Below are 15,596 nucleotides of genomic sequence, written 5' to 3' on the forward strand. Positions count from 1 at the left end.
GAGGTAAGATATAGCTATCAGGACTTGTAGCCCCTGACAGCTTTACGGTGCAATCCTATCCATGTTTAGACAGAAATGCTGGCTGGGGAATGCTGAGAGTTTCAGGATTTTTTTTCTGTCAAAACATGCATAGGATTGTGCTCTTCCATGAATTTGTCTAATCCCCCTTTAAAGCCATCCAAATGGATGGCCATCACTACATCTTGCAGTAGATAGTTTCATAGTTTAACCATGTGCTGTGTGAAGAAGTACTTCCTTTTATCTGTCCTGAATCTCCCGCCAGCTTCATGGAATAACCCTGGGTTCTGGTATTATGAGAGAGGGAAAAAAGTGCCCCTATCCATCTCTCTACACCATGCATATTTTTAATCTATTTTTATTTTATTTTTATAAATGAAATAAACACTAAAAAAAAAGATAAAGGTGTCCCCAACCAGTCGTGTCCGACTCTAGGGTGTGGTGCTCATCTCCATTTCTAAGCCGAAGCGCCAGCGCTGTCTGAAGACGCTTCTGTGGTCATGTGGCCGGCATGACTGAACACCAAGGTGCACGGAACGCTGTTACCTTTCCCACCAAAGCGGTACCTATTTATCTACTTGCAATTTCTTGCTTTCGAACTGCTAGGTTGGCAGGAGCTGGGACTGAAGACAGGAGCTCACTCCGTCATGCAGCACTCGGGTCTCGAACTGCTGCCCTGCCGACCTTCTGGTCTGCAGTTCAGCATCTTAACCACTAAGCCACCGCGGCCCCACTAAGCCACCTCAGTGGCTTAGTGGAAATAAACACTACCAACAATATAATCAGAATCTTCAGTTTCCAACATTACAGTATTCTAAGAAAAAGAAAGAAGGGAGGATAGCAAAAGAAGGAAGAGAAAAAAAGAATTATATTAAACTTCAATAAGAACAAACCAAATATCCAGTCTTACAGCATAGAAATATAAGCAAACAATCCATTTCCATTCGCCATAAATTACCATTCAGTTAACCTGTATTAATAAACATTAAAGGTTTAGCCAACCAGGAATAGTAATAATAATAATAATCATCCCATAATGATAATGATAATAATACTAATAAAAAAGGGGAAAAGAAAAGTTTAAGAAAAGGATAAAAACAGGAACAAATCATTTGTATATTTTAAGTAATATATCTAAAAATGTATTTATGTATACACACAAACACACACAAATATGCACTTACAATATAACATAAAAAAGAGGAGAAAGAGAGGAAAAAATGTGCAAACATTTATTTTGGCATACTGCCTGGGCATCTTATCAGCTAAAGCCCAAACAACACTTCAAAAGAACAGTAAAATTGGCTAAGTTCTAACTCCGGAGGCTGAGAGAGTTGGTTCCCTTAATTTAATTTTAATACCAATTAAAAATGCTTCTGCAGCATCAGGATCCAAAAATCTTTTCATCTGGCCTTCAAAAAGAATACAAAATGTAGCTGGATATGTAAGATGATATTGCAGGTTAATTTGCTTTGCCAGACTTCTTGCCTTGGTGAATTGCCTTCTGTCAGTGATTTCTTTAGTACAATCATGAAAGAGCATAATCTTGTCATTTGCTGGTCCCCACCGGAGCTCACCTCGTTCTCTTGCCAGACACATAAGGTAATTTTTTGTGGAGACTCGTGAAAAGTGAACAGTAACAGTCCCAAAAGTCCCTTTAGTGCCACGTATTGAACCAGGAATACGATATGCATGCTCAATATCAAGTAAACAATCAGAAGGTAAAGCAGATAGCTCATGCCAAAGTTAATCCATAAATTCAGCCAAACCTATATCAGTAGCCATGTCTTTAATACCAAGGATACGTAGATTGGCTCTGCATGTGAAGGCCTCCAGTTGAGAGATTCGAGCAGACAAAGTGTTGTGAGACATTTTCATGGCCATTTCATGAGCAGTAACCCGATCTTCAAGATCATTAACCTTCACTTCCATCTTTTGAAAAGAGATATTAATTAAATCCACAGCCCCTTGAAGGGCAGTAATTGAGTCCTGAATTGTTTCAAGTTTCTTTGACTGCTCTGGTAGCTGAGAAGACATAGTTTTTATCAAAGCAATCAAGTCCTCTTCATCTCTGGCATTTCTAGAAACCTTTGCTGAGGAAGCAATTGGGGGAATCCTTTTTTCCTTTGGTACTGTCATCCTCTACTTTCCAAAGCACAAGCAGCAAGTATAATTGCAGAAACAAAAAACAAACAAACACGCAGATTTAATTACAGGTCCTCAGATATTGCTGGTAGTTTAAATTCAGAAATGCTATTTGGAGCCGTTTGTCCTTGTGTCTCCTAATTGCTTAGGAGTTTCAAACAGTGTTCAGTAGATGACATTCCAGCATCTATTCTTGGATTTCAGCCCCTCAGTTTCTTCACAAAAGCAGCTGTTCTTCCAAGATTTCATCCGGATGGTACTGTAAGCTTCCCCTTTTAATTCCAGAGGAAGATAAAAAGGTTTCTCAACCTTTTCCCAGCTGTTTGAGATAAGCAACCTGTGGAACTCTGCAAGTCATTGCTGGACACCATGGCTCCAACTGGATATCCCTCTACACCATGCATATTTTTGTACACATCTGGAGGGCCACAGGCCCCTGGAGGGCCACAGTTCCTCCCCCATATTATGTATCCTTGAAGAGCATCTGGAAGCATCAATAGGTGTAAAATATGGCAGCTAAGCTGCTAATGGCATCGTATTATTCCAATACTGAAATATCTCCATTGCTTGTCAATTGTTTTCTGAGCTCAGTTCAAGGTGTTGATTTCAACCTTTAAAGCCTTAAGGGAGCAATCTATCGGGATAGGTGGCCACCTCCAAACAGAGGTGACTGCCTATCTAATGCAGGGGAGGTGGAGCGTGGAGGGGAACATCTCCGCGTTCTGGTTGCCCCGCATTTGCGGCTAGACAGCTGATTTCTTTTCAAGCTGGGGGGGGGGGGGAGGCCAGATGATGCATAGGAAGTGGTGCACCCGCATTTCTGGACTCCCACTCCCTTTTGCCCCACTCTGCGTTGCTCATCCGTGTGCAGAGACTGGGAACGATCCATGCCACCTGCAAGGTGACAGGGGAGGGGGTGGGGAGAGGGTTTTCTGGGAACTGACCTCAGAGTGCAGGATCCGCGGTCAGTTCCTGGAAACCAAACAATCCTATGGCCGTCTAGCCGCTGTCTAGTAGCCATAGGATTGCACCCTAAATGGCTGAAAGACCTGGCTCTCTAAAGGATTGCTTGCCTCTCTAAGAACCTGTCTGGTTATTAAAATCTGCAGAAGCCCATTTGAGGACATCATCGCTCATGGAGGCCTGCTTGATGTGTACATGTGAGTTTTCTCCTATGTAGCTCCCAAATTGTGCAATGCACTCCCCTCAGAATTATGATTGGTCCCTACTCTCTTTGATTTTAGAAAAGGTGTCAAGGCACATTTTTTTAACATGGTCTTTTAACTGTTAGGGTGCAATTCTATGCATGTTTAGGCAGAAAAAAGCCCTACTACATAAGCATGGCTGGCTGGGAAATGGTGGGAGTTGTAGAACTTTTTCTATTTAAACATGCATAGCATTGTGCCCTTAGTGGTTTCTATTTTTAATGTTTTTTATTAGGGTTTTAGTGCTGCTTTAATATGTATGTTACTGTTTTGCTATGTTGTATGCTACCTTGGTGGTTTTTACAAAAGGTGGCATAAATACTTTAAATAAATAAATAACAACATCTTCGTGAGTATGAGTCAATCCAAACCTCTACCTCAATCCCAGTCCCCATTAACTTTTGATCATGCATATATGCACACATATACAACGCCCACTCCACGTTTGCAGTACTCTCCCTCTGCATATGCTTTTATTTAAGAAATAATGCTCAGGCCCAAATTACACTTTTACATACTTGAGAAAAGAGATTAAAAATAAAGGAGATCATATTCAAAACAGATACCCCAGATTACTTCTATTGACTGAATCGACTTTTCTTGCCACGACGCTGGGTGTGAGACTGCTCTGCCCGATTCGTGCTTTTCCAGCCTTTCTAGGAGGACAGCGCCACCTCCTGGAGTTTCCGGAGCGTGCAGTGCCATCGGTTCGTATTCTTGCGGCAATAGCTATAGGCTTCCTTTGTATTTTGTATTTGAACTCTCGGAATAATGCATCGATTATAATGTATTTTTATGAGTTCCTTTCCTTCTTCGGACATTATTTTTTTAATATTGCGGCAATCGGCCAGGTTGGTGTGGGTCGCTGCCAGTACTCAATTCAATTTGTTGTCTGAAACTGCTGCTTCTTTACACATTGAAGAAAGGGAAATCACTGTCATTTCTTTAGTAATAACTAACGAGTGTCAAATTTGCCGGAAACCAAAAATGTCCACATTTGTGAGCCATGAACATGGGAAATTTCCAATTTGTTTGGTTGTGTGTTTTTTTCAATGTGCTATTCAGGGTGTGCTTAATTCCCTGGCTAGTGACATGCCAGTAAAAAACTTACCAGTTGTAATTATTAACTGGAGCCCTGAAAATGTGGTGTTAGTAGTCATTTAGTTTACCATTTCTGGTGATGAAAGTGAACAATTTGTCTACTATGAAAATAGACAAAATGTTGTTTCACTCTGTGTTCCTTTCTCACATGAATAGAACAGGTTCTAAGCACTTGTACACATGATGAATAACAAATAACTATTAACAGCATTTGGTGGGATCACTTTGATACCTAGCATCTTATCTAGATAGTTTTTTAGTTGTCCTATTAATTCCAATAGGACCAGAATTTATCCCAAAAGCTGTTAGGAGCGGGTTCTGAAAGACCACATGATAATTCACACCTCATCAAAATGGAGGACCACATAGAATATGCAATTGTCAAAGACTGACACAAAAGTTTTAGGAACTTTTTTCAGTGCTGTTGAGGTCCATTGATGTTGATCCACCTGTTGATGGAAACTTAATTTTCCCTCATTGATGTTGTCAAGTAGCCAGATCTACTTGGCTAGGTAATGGTGCTGTTCCTAGGAAGAAGATTTTAAAACTAACATAAACAGTTGTTGAGATTTTTTTAATGGTGCTGAAATTAATAGATAACAGTAAACGTTTGGAGGTCTTTGGGGAAACTTTTCAGTCTGTCAAAAGCCATTTTCTCCAACAAAAATATTCACTGAAGAATGCATGGCTCACCACTAGTTATGTGTGGTTGAAATATGATGTTCACTTGGAAACAAAACATTGTATATGAAATCCAATTGAAATGAAATATTTCTTCAGGGAAATAAATTATCAGATTAATCAAAAGTAAGATGAACAAAGGAGATGATATGAGATGTTAATAGCTTTCAATATTCACTAAAATGATAGCAGGTGTATTTGGCCTCTCTGAACAAAAGGAGGCCAATGATGGGTGGGAAGTATTAAAAAGGATAATATAAAGAACTATAAATCAGTGTCCTGGATGAAAATAGAAGCAAGAAAAACATAGATTTGGCAAGCATAAAGAAGGGATAAGGTGGTGACAGTCCCCTGAAGACCCTAAGGAAGAAGGAGTTTTGTGGGGAGGAGAAAGCAAAACATGTTTATGCATGTTTACTGAGAAATGTCCCACGACTTTCAGTGGGCTGACTCCCAGGTAAGCGCGCATAGCGTAGGACTGCAGCCTCACCTGCGTTTTGAGAGGACGTTTGAGATCCCACGTAAGTTTGCCCAGGGTCAGGTTATAATTAAATTACAGAAAGTCTGGTTTTCTACTGCTTGGGCTACGGAGGCCGACTTTACGCTCGTCTCCCACGCGGAAAGCATCCCCTTGGCCGGCAGCCGCCCGGGACGGCCCCTGCGGGCCAGGCCGCGGTTCGTTATCGCGCCCGCCCTGGAAAGGAGAGCAGAGCCGGAGGAAAGGGGGGGCGGAGGGGGACTGGCTCGGGTATGCAGATGAGGAGGCGCCGCAGGGCGTTGTGGGGAGCGGGGCGCCGTACGCGTCTGGAGGTGTCGAGCACCCACGAGGCTCGCCGGTGGCCTCTCGAGGGTGTGCGATTGTCCCGAGCATGGGCGGGGGGAAAGCGTTCGGTGGCGGTGTCCGCTGTATTTTGTAGTGTGGCGGGAGAGCGTGGGTCCGGCGATGGGCGCCACAAAAAGTATACTTACGTGGCGGAGAAAACTTCTCTATCATGAAAGAGGGTTTTCTAGGGTGAGGCTTTTCTACTGCTCTCTGGTTGGGCTGATTTCTGCGACTTCCCCAAATGCGGGACTTTCGACTGCATAATTTGTGATAGCGGGGAATTGCGCAACATACACAAGATGTGCTACATGGCAGCTTGGTCGTTTAAATATGTTAATTTTTTTAGTTATGAATGTAATAGGATGTTAAGAGTTTTTTAGAGTTCAGAAACGCATATTAAACAGTTATAAATTAATTTGGATAGGTTTTTTGTATGCTTTGTGCTAGAGTTGTAGTAAAGAGTTCTTGTCTCTTGTTCTAAGAACCTCTTAGATGCTGGGGTATTATGTGCTGAAATACTGCTGATTATAAAGAAATAGCATGCATTGTCTTCATTTGTCATGGATATGATTCTGGGAAAGTAAATAATGCACTGGTGAAAATCAGAGACTCTGGTTGCAGATTAATGGGAGTTAATACCAGAAGTAATAAAACATTAAGTGCACAATCCCATGCGTGGTTAGACAGAGAAAAGTCCTACAACTCCCAGCATTCCCCAGCCAGCAAGGGAGTTGTAGGACTTTTCTCTGTCTAACCACGCATGGGATTGTGCCCTAAAAGTGTCTGGTTGGTTGGGTGGGTGGTTATGGTGTTATTCCCTTGTTACTGCTGGTATGTGAACATCTTTGATGATCATAGTAGCCTCTTCTGTATCACAACAGTAACTATAAGATTGCCCTCAGCATCTACAGTCCAGACACTTGGCAGCTTTTAGCATTTATCAGCATGGAGATGCAGTGACAGAAATAGCTACAGCTCTTAAATTTCAACCTGTAATGCAGTGTTTAAAGCAGAGGTGGGGGACCTGTAGCCCTCCAGATGTTGGACTACAACTCCCACCATCCCTGCCCATTGGCTGTGTTGGCGGAGGCTAGTGGGAATTGGGGCCAACATCTTCTGCAGGGCCATAAGTTCCCTCCCCACCCTGCTTTGAAGACACAGTGCATCTGTGTGGAACAATTATGGCAACCAGAATCATACATTGTTGCATATGGCTAGTGTGGTGCTTGTTTCTTTATATGTGATGTAGTTTGACAGGTGATTTAAAAAAGGACCCTGCCAAAAATGGCCAGAGAAGCAAAAACAGAGGCAAACTCCAAATTGGTGCCTGCTGGTTCAAATATATCACCTAAGGCTTTTCAACAAAATGAACTTCTTAGGCAAATGCGTTAATTGTTGCTCTTTTCTCAAAAGGTGCTTCCTCAGTTTTTGATATACCAATGCTTCTCAAATTCCAGTCAAAAACTGTTGTGTCTATATGAAGATAGAAAGCACACGGAAAAGCACTTTTCCTGTACTCTAAAAGGGTTGCCATCTTTTCTGAGAGAGGACATTGTGACTGAAATAGCTGTATGACTGGGGAAAAAATCAAGCAGGTGCTGCTTTCCCAATTATAGCTGTTCTGTGACACGAAATGCTGCTCACTGCAGTCTTCCAAGTGCTATGGAGATTTGCTAGAGTCACAGGGATCAATGCCACTCGTAAGAATTAGTTGTGGGTACCCCCTCCCCATCTTTTTCCAGTAGGTGGAGGCCATGGGGCCTTTTGGGCCTTGATCCACCATTAATTCCCAATAGAATTAGAAGAAGAAAATGCTGCATCTCTTGACCATATCATTATTGTATAAGAGCCTCTGTCAGGAAAAGAGCAGCAACCTCAACTCACCAACAACCAGCAACAACCTCAACCTGTGAGTGGAAGTCACACATAAAACAGATGCTGTTTTTTTCTCCAGGGATTTTTTAGAATGGAGGGCAGTGGTATAACCCATGTGGAGAGGCAGTACTGCTCTGCTCTCAAAACAGAGATGGCCACACAAACAAATTGTACTTTATTGTGTAACCATAGGAGAAATGGTATAGTGGAAGGGAAAGTGGGGAGTGCAGCTCCAGGACTTTTTTCAGAGCAGGAGTGATGAAGTCATCTGCTGGAACACCAGGGTAATATGTTTCCCTGGTGTGACAAACCAAACTTCCTCCCCCACCCATTTTTTTCTGGAAAGGACCTAGGACCATGGCCAGAATATATGTCTCTACAAATTCTAGGCTGATTCAGCATTATGCTAAGTAGGTATGGTAGAAATCACCCGGAGGATGAATCATCAGGTCCTCCCAAGGTATTGAATGGTCAACTTGAATTTCCCTTTCTAGGAGCTGCTAGCCCAGCCCACAGAAGAATACCTTTGGTTGTAAAAGAGACCTTTCCTTTGTGTCTGGCTGGCAAAGAACCAGGTCAGGAGCCCAGGAGCCTGAAGGCTACTTTTGTGAGTTGTATTTGTTCAGTCGTGTCCGACTCTTCGTGACCCCATGGACCATAGCACGCCAGGCCTTCCTGTCCTGCGCTCTCTCCCGGAGTGTGCTCAAGTTCATATTCATTGCATCGGTGATACTATCTAGCCATCTCATCCTCTGCCGTCCCCTTCTCCTTTTGCCTTCAGTCTTTCCCAGCATCAGGGTCTTTTCCAGAGAGTTTTCTCTTCGCATTACGTGGCCAAAATATTTCAGCTTCAGTATCTGTCCTTCCAATGAGCAGTCAGGGTTGATTTCCTTTAGGATTGACTGATTTGACCTCCTTGCATTCTAGGGGACTCGTAAGAGTCTTCTCCAGCACCACAGTTTGAAAGCATCAATTCTTTGACGCTCAGCCTTCCTTATAGTACAGCTCTCACAGCCATACATTACTACTGGGAAAACCATAGCTTTGATTAGATGGACCTTTGTCGGCAACTCGATGTCTCTACTTCTTACTATGCTGTCTAGGTTTGCCATAGCTTTCCTCCCAAGGAGCAAGTGTCTTTTAATTTCATGGCTACAGTCACCATCTGCGGTGATCTTGGAGCCCAAGAAAGTAAAATCTGTCACTGCATCCATTTCTTCCCCTTCTATATGCCAGGAAGTGATGGGGCCAGATGCCATGATCTTCGTTTTTTTAATGTTGAGTTTCAAACCAGCTTCTGCACTCTCCTCTTTCACCCTCAACAAGAGGCTCTTTAGACCCTCTTCACTTTCTGCCATTAGGGTGATATCGTCTGCATATCTGAGGTTGTTGATAATTCTCCCAGCAATCTTAATTCCGACCTGTGATTCATCCAACCGGGCGTTTCTCATGATGTACTCTGCATATAAGTTAAATAAGCAGGGTGACAATACGCAGCCTTGTCGTACTCCTTTCCCAATTTTGAACCAGTCGGTTGTTCCATGTCTGGTTCTTACTGTTGCTTCTTGACCCTCGTACAGGTTTCTCAGGAGACAGGTAAGGTGGTCTGGTATTCCCATCACTTTAAGAATTTGCCACAGTTTGTTGTGATCCACACAATCAAAGGCTTTAGCGTAGTCAATGAAGCAGAAATAGACGTTTTTCTGGAATTCTCTTGCTTTCTCCATGATCCAGCGAATGTTGGCGATTTGATCTCTAGTTCCTCTGCCTCTTCGAAACCCAGCTTGTACTTCCGGTAGTTCTCGGTTCGCATACTGCTGAAGCCTAGCTTGTAGGATTTTGAGCATCACCTTGCTGGCATGTGAAATGCGCGCAATTGTGCGGTAGTTTGAACACTGGTGTTGCCCTTCTTTGGAATTGGAATGTAAACTGACCTTTTCCAGTCTTGCGGCCACTGTTGAGTGTTCCAAATGTGTTGGCATAATGCAACACTTTAACAGCATCATCTTTTAGGATTTTAAATAGCTCGGCTGGAATATTGTCATCTCCACTAGCTTTGTTGTTACTAATGCTTCCTAAGGCCCACTTGACTTCACTCTCTAGGATGTCTGGCTCATGTTCAGTGACTGCACTCTCATGGCTATCAGGGACATTAAGATCTTTCCTGTATAGTTCTTCTGTGTATTCTTGCCACCTCTTCTTAATCTCATCTGCTTCTGTTAGGTCCCTGCCTTCTTTGTCCTTTATCATGCCTGTCTTTGCACAAAACGTTCCCTTGAGATCTCCAATTTTCTTGAAGAGATCTCTAGTCTTTCCCATTCTGTTGTTTTCCTCGATTTCTTTGCATTGTTCATTTAAGAAGGCCTTCTTGTCTCTCCTTGCTATTCTCTGGAACTCTGCATTCAGTTAGATATATCTTCCCCTTTCTCTCTTGCTTTTCGCTTCCCTTCTTTCCTCAGCTACTTGTAAAGCCTCATCAGACAGCCACTTGGCTTTCTTGCATTTCTTTTTCTTTGGGATGGATTGAGTTGCTGCCTCCTGAACAATGTTACAGACCTCCGTCCATAGTTCCTCAGGCACTCTGTCTATCAGGTCTAATCCCTTAAATCTATTCCTCACCTCCACTGTATATTCATAAGGGATATGATTTAGGTCATACCTGAGTGGTTTAGTGGTTTTCCCTACGTTCTTCAGCCGAAATTTTGCAACAAGAAGCTCATGATCTGAGCCACAGTCAGCTCCAGGGCTTGTTTTTACTGACTGTATGGAGCTTCTCCATCTTTGGCTACAAAGGACATAATCAATCTGATTTCGATATTGACCATCTGGTGATGTCCATGTGTAGAGTCGCCTCTTGTGCTGTTGGAAAAGAGTGTTTGCTATGATCAGCGTGTTCTCTTGGCAAAACTCTATTAGCTTTTGTCCTGCTTCATTTTGTACACCAAGGCCATGCCTGCCTGTTATCCCGGTGATTTCTTGACTTCCTACTTTAGCATTCCAATCCCCTATGATGAAGAGGACATCTTTTTTTGGTGTTAGTTCTAGAAGGTGTTGTTGGTCTTCATAGAACCGATCAACCTCAGCTTCTTCGGCCTCAGTGGTTGGGGCATAGACTTGAATTACTGTGATGTTGAATGGTTTGCCTTGGATTCGTACTGAGATTGTTCTATTGTTTTTGAGATTGTACCCCAGTACTGCTTTTCCCACCCTTTTGTTGACTATGAGTGCTACTCCATTTCTTCTAAGGGATTCTTGCCCACAGTAGTAGATATGATGGTCACCTGAATTAAATTCGCCCATGCTTGTCCATTTTAGTTCGCTGATTCCCAAGATGTCGATGTTCAATCTTGCCATCTCATGTTTGACCACCTCCAGCTTGCCTTGATTCATTGATCTGACATTCCAGGTTTCTAAACAATATTGTTCTTTACAGGATCGGATTTTCTTTTCACCACCAGACACATCCACAGCTGAGTGTCCTTTCGGCTTTGGCCCAGCCGCTTCACTCTTTCTGGCACTACTTGGAAATTCCCTTTGCTCTTCCCCAGTAGTATATTGGACACCTTCCGACCTGAGGGGCTCATCTTCCGGCGTCATCTCTTTTAGCCTTGTGATACGTTCGATGGGGTTTTCTTGGCAAGAATACTGGAGTGGGTTGCCATTTCCTTCTCCAGTGGACCACATTTTGTCAGAACTCTCTGCCATGACCTATCCGTCTTGGGTGGCCCTGCACGGCATAGCTTATGGCTTCACTGTCTTAACCAAGCCCCTTCGCCACAACAAGGCAGTGATCCATGAAGGGGACTTTTGTGAGTCAGGAACATGGAAAACTGCCTTATACTGAGCCAGGCCATTGGTCCATCTAGCCAAGACTGGCAATGGCTCTCCAGGGTTACAGGCAGAATTCCTTCCTAGCCCTACCTGGAGATGCTGGGGATTGACCCTGGGAGTTCCTGCATGCAAAGGATATACTCTACCCACTGACGTATAGTTCCTCCCTGTGATGCCTTTTGCGTTAGTCTCCAGTTACAGTTAAGAGTAAGAGTTACTCTTAGGATTCTCATAAGTAAGGTTTAGTGAGCTAGTTTGATGTTTCCTTTTATTTTAAAAGCAAAATTGGCTATTTTCTGGACTTCTCTCTGCTTGGTTCTTTAATAAATATACTGAATTTGAAACTGGAGTTGATTTGGTTCTTTGCATAATCTGAAGGTTGGCTTTACTCATGTGCTGGATTGCTTGGAAAACACACTGACTTAGTTTTAAGGAGTTTAAAGGAAGCTCTGAAGAAGGGTCTATCGTTTTCCCCATATAAAAACCATGAGTCTGCCGTCTCATGTGGGTAGGCTAAGGCTGCAATCCTATATCCACTTTCCTGGGCATCAGCTTCATTGAACCAGGAAAGAGATCTTGGGGTTGTGGTGGACAGCTCAATGAAGATGTCAACCCAGTGTGCGGCCACTGTATAAAAGGGAAACTCCCATGTTAGGCATAATTAGAAAAGGGATTGAGAATAAAACTGCCAATATCATACTGCCCTTATACAAATCTATGGTGCAGCCACACTTGGAATACTGTGTACAGTTCTGGTCACCACACCTAAAAAAAGATATTGTAGAGCTGGACAAAGTGCAGAAAATAGCAACTAAAATGATCAAGGGGCTGGAGCATCTCCCCTGTGAGAGAAGGTTACAACAGTTGGAATTGTTTAGCTTGGAAAAAAGGAGGGTAAGGGGAGACATGATAGAGGTCTACAAAATTAGACATGGTGTAGAGAATGTGGATAGGGAGAATTTTTCTCCCTCTTTCAGAATACTAGAACCCATCCTAAGAACCTGGAGTCATCCTATGAAGCTGATTTGTGGGAGATTCAGGACAGATAAAAGGAAGTACTTCTTCACACAGTGCATAGAAACTATGGAATTTGCTACCACAGGGTGTAGTGCTGGGCACCAACTTGGATGGCTTTAAAAGGGGGTTAGACATTCCTGGAGTAAAAGGCTATCAATGGCTACTAGTCCTGATGGCTATGAGCTACCTCCAGTATCAGAGACAGCAAGCCTATGTACACCAGTTGCTGGGGAACATGGGTGGGAGGGTGCTGTTGTGGTCATGCCTGCTTGTGGGTTCCCGGTTGACAGCTGGTTGGCCACTGTGTGAACTAGACAGACCCTTGGTCTGATCCAGCATGACTCTTATGTTCTTATGAACTCAATGAGACTTACTTTGGAGTAGACATGCCTAGGATTGCACCGTAAGGGAGGGACATTATAAATGCATGTGAGTGGTGGTGGTGCTTCCTTTGAGGAATATAGGCAAAGGGTGTTTTGCATACTGTCCTACCTTGCAGGCTAGAAGTGCAGACATACTAGTTTGTCACATCTGGCAAGAAGCTTTCCTGCATTCTTTAAAAAGACATGAGGATGTCTGTCCTATACATTAAATATATGTACGTAACACAGTTGTCTGACAATCTGTTATAAATAGTTCAAAATAAGCCTTACCAGCATGTGAAACGGCAGGCTATGTACTACATAATCATAGAATCATAGAATAGTAGGGTTGGAAGGGGCCTACAAGGCCATCAATTCCAACCCCCTGCTCAATGCAGGAATCCAAGTCAGAGCATCCCTGACAGATGGCTGTCCAGCCTCATCTTGAATGCCTCCAGTGTGGGAGAGCCCACCACCTCCCTAGGTCATTGGTTCCATTGTCGTATTGCCCTAACAGTCAGGATGTTTTTCCTGATGTTCAGCCGGAATCCGGCTTCCTGTAACTTGAGCCCATTATTCTGTGTCCTGCACTCTGGGATGATCGAGAAGAGATGCTGGCCTTCCTCTCTGTGACCTTTCAAGTACTTGAAGACCGCTATCTTATCTCCCCTCAGTCTTCTCTTCTCAAGGCTAAACATGCCCAGTTCTTTCAGTCTCTCTTCATAGGGCTTTGTTTCCAGTCCCCTGATCATCTTTGTTGCCCTCCTCTGAACCCTCTCCAGTTTGTCTGCATCCTTCTTAAAGTGTGGTGCCCAGAACTGGACACAGTACTCCAGATGAGGCCTAACCAGTGCTGAGTAGAGGGGAACTAGTACTTCCGGGGATTTGGAAGCTATGCTTCTATGAATGCAGCCCAAAAGAGCATTTGCCTTTTTTGCAGCCACATCACATTGTTGGCTCATATTCAGCTTGTGATCGACAACAATTCCAAGATCCTTCTCGCTTGTAGTGTTGTTGAACCACGTATCCCCCATCTTGTGACTGTGCATTAATGCTTTAATGTTATTCACATTTGTATCCCACTCTTCCTCTATTGAGTTTAGGGTAGCATACATTTGTGCAGGCTACCCCCACCTTATCTTCATAATAACTCTGTGAGGTTGGCTAGACTCAGACAGTGATTTCCCATAGTCATCCAGTAAATTTCATGACTGATCAGGGAAGCAAACCCAGCTTTCACCACCCAAAGTCCCATGTGCTAACTGCCACACTGCCCTTTGTCAGTTCACTATTCTATAACTGTCAGCTAATTCTAATAAATTGGGTACTCTGCTGCTTTTGGGATGTGTGAGTATATGTGTATTTTTGGACTCTCCTGGAAGCTGTGGCTATATGACTGCTTGTCATATCAGCTTCTGCACTTCAAAATTTACCACTACACAACTGCCTAGAAGTGCTCCTTTTTTGTAAAATTATCTTTACTGAAGTTTTCAGCAGAAAACTGAATTAGGAACCCCAGAACAAGAAATTCAAGCTGTAATACATCTCATTAATCAGTTTGCATCTATTTACTTATTTTCAACACTTGCATACTGCTTGCTACATAGTTCTTTGGGCAGCTTGCAAAATTTAATATCATAAAACACTAAAACCTAAACATTGAATAGATTAAAAACCCCACCACAGCACAAACTAAATAGATAAAATAAAACCAGCAACAATAAAAGGAGATATCAGAGTGCCGGTAATCATTGGGTAGAACCAATTCACCAAATAATTTAGCTCAGTATAGCGCACAGGTGAAGATTTGACAGAAACACGCACACACGGAAGTGGGAGAATATTACATGCATTCGAATCCAAAGGCCTACGGAGAACTTCACCTCTTTCCCACAAGAAAATATTTACAGCACGCTCCTATGTATGTCTATGTAGGAGTCAGTCCCATTGAATTCAATGGGACTGACTCCCAGGTAAGTGTGAATAGGACTGCAGCTTTATAGGGCTGCGGAGCGAACCCCTGGGTTTATAGCCAATATTAACTCTGTTTGGAGTAGACACTGAAATGGATGGGACTTAAGTTAATCATGACTAACTGAAGTCCCATTTATTTGAATGGGTCTACTCTAAGGAGAACTAATGCTGGATACTACCCCTGTTTTCCCAGATGGGGAACTAGTATATGAAAAGGCCGGAGTTGCTAGAAAACCGGAGCGGTTCCTCCCAGCGCGCCCGTCAGCCTCACGACTGCTCCTGCAGCCTAGTGACGGGAGAAACGCGCGGGCCCCTGCGGCCTCGGCCAACTCGCTCCCCGCAGCCCGCTGCAGCGGCGCCGCCTGCGCCGGGCGTGGGACGGACGGGCCCCTCCCCGCCTCTCTTCTTCCGCACCTCGGAGGAGGAGCGGAGAGACGAAGGCGGCCTCGGATCCGCCCCCTCAGGACTCTGCCTCGCTGTGCGCGCTCTCTGCCCTTTGACGTGGCACCGGCTCTCCCCATCAGCCATGTTGGTTGCGTCGCCGGCGCTCAGGCTGCCGGGTTC

At 43.7% G+C, this 15,596-nt stretch overlaps 1 non-coding gene across 1 annotated transcript; it reads left to right on the forward strand.

Moving 5' to 3' along the window:
• Nucleotides 1-6,111: 6,111 nt before the first annotated feature.
• On the forward strand, nucleotides 6,112-6,270 carry LOC146357229 (U1 spliceosomal RNA). The gene has a single exon (XR_014787083.1). It is a non-coding gene; the product is annotated as a U1 spliceosomal RNA (small nuclear RNA).
• The last annotated feature ends 9,326 nt before the right edge of the window (nucleotides 6,271-15,596 follow it).

This window comes from Heloderma suspectum, chromosome 1 (genome assembly GCF_057233095.1).
Source record: "Heloderma suspectum isolate Gila_16-S chromosome 1, 16-S_ref, whole genome shotgun sequence".
In the NCBI taxonomy this organism is placed as follows: Eukaryota; Metazoa; Chordata; class Lepidosauria; order Squamata; family Helodermatidae; genus Heloderma; species Heloderma suspectum.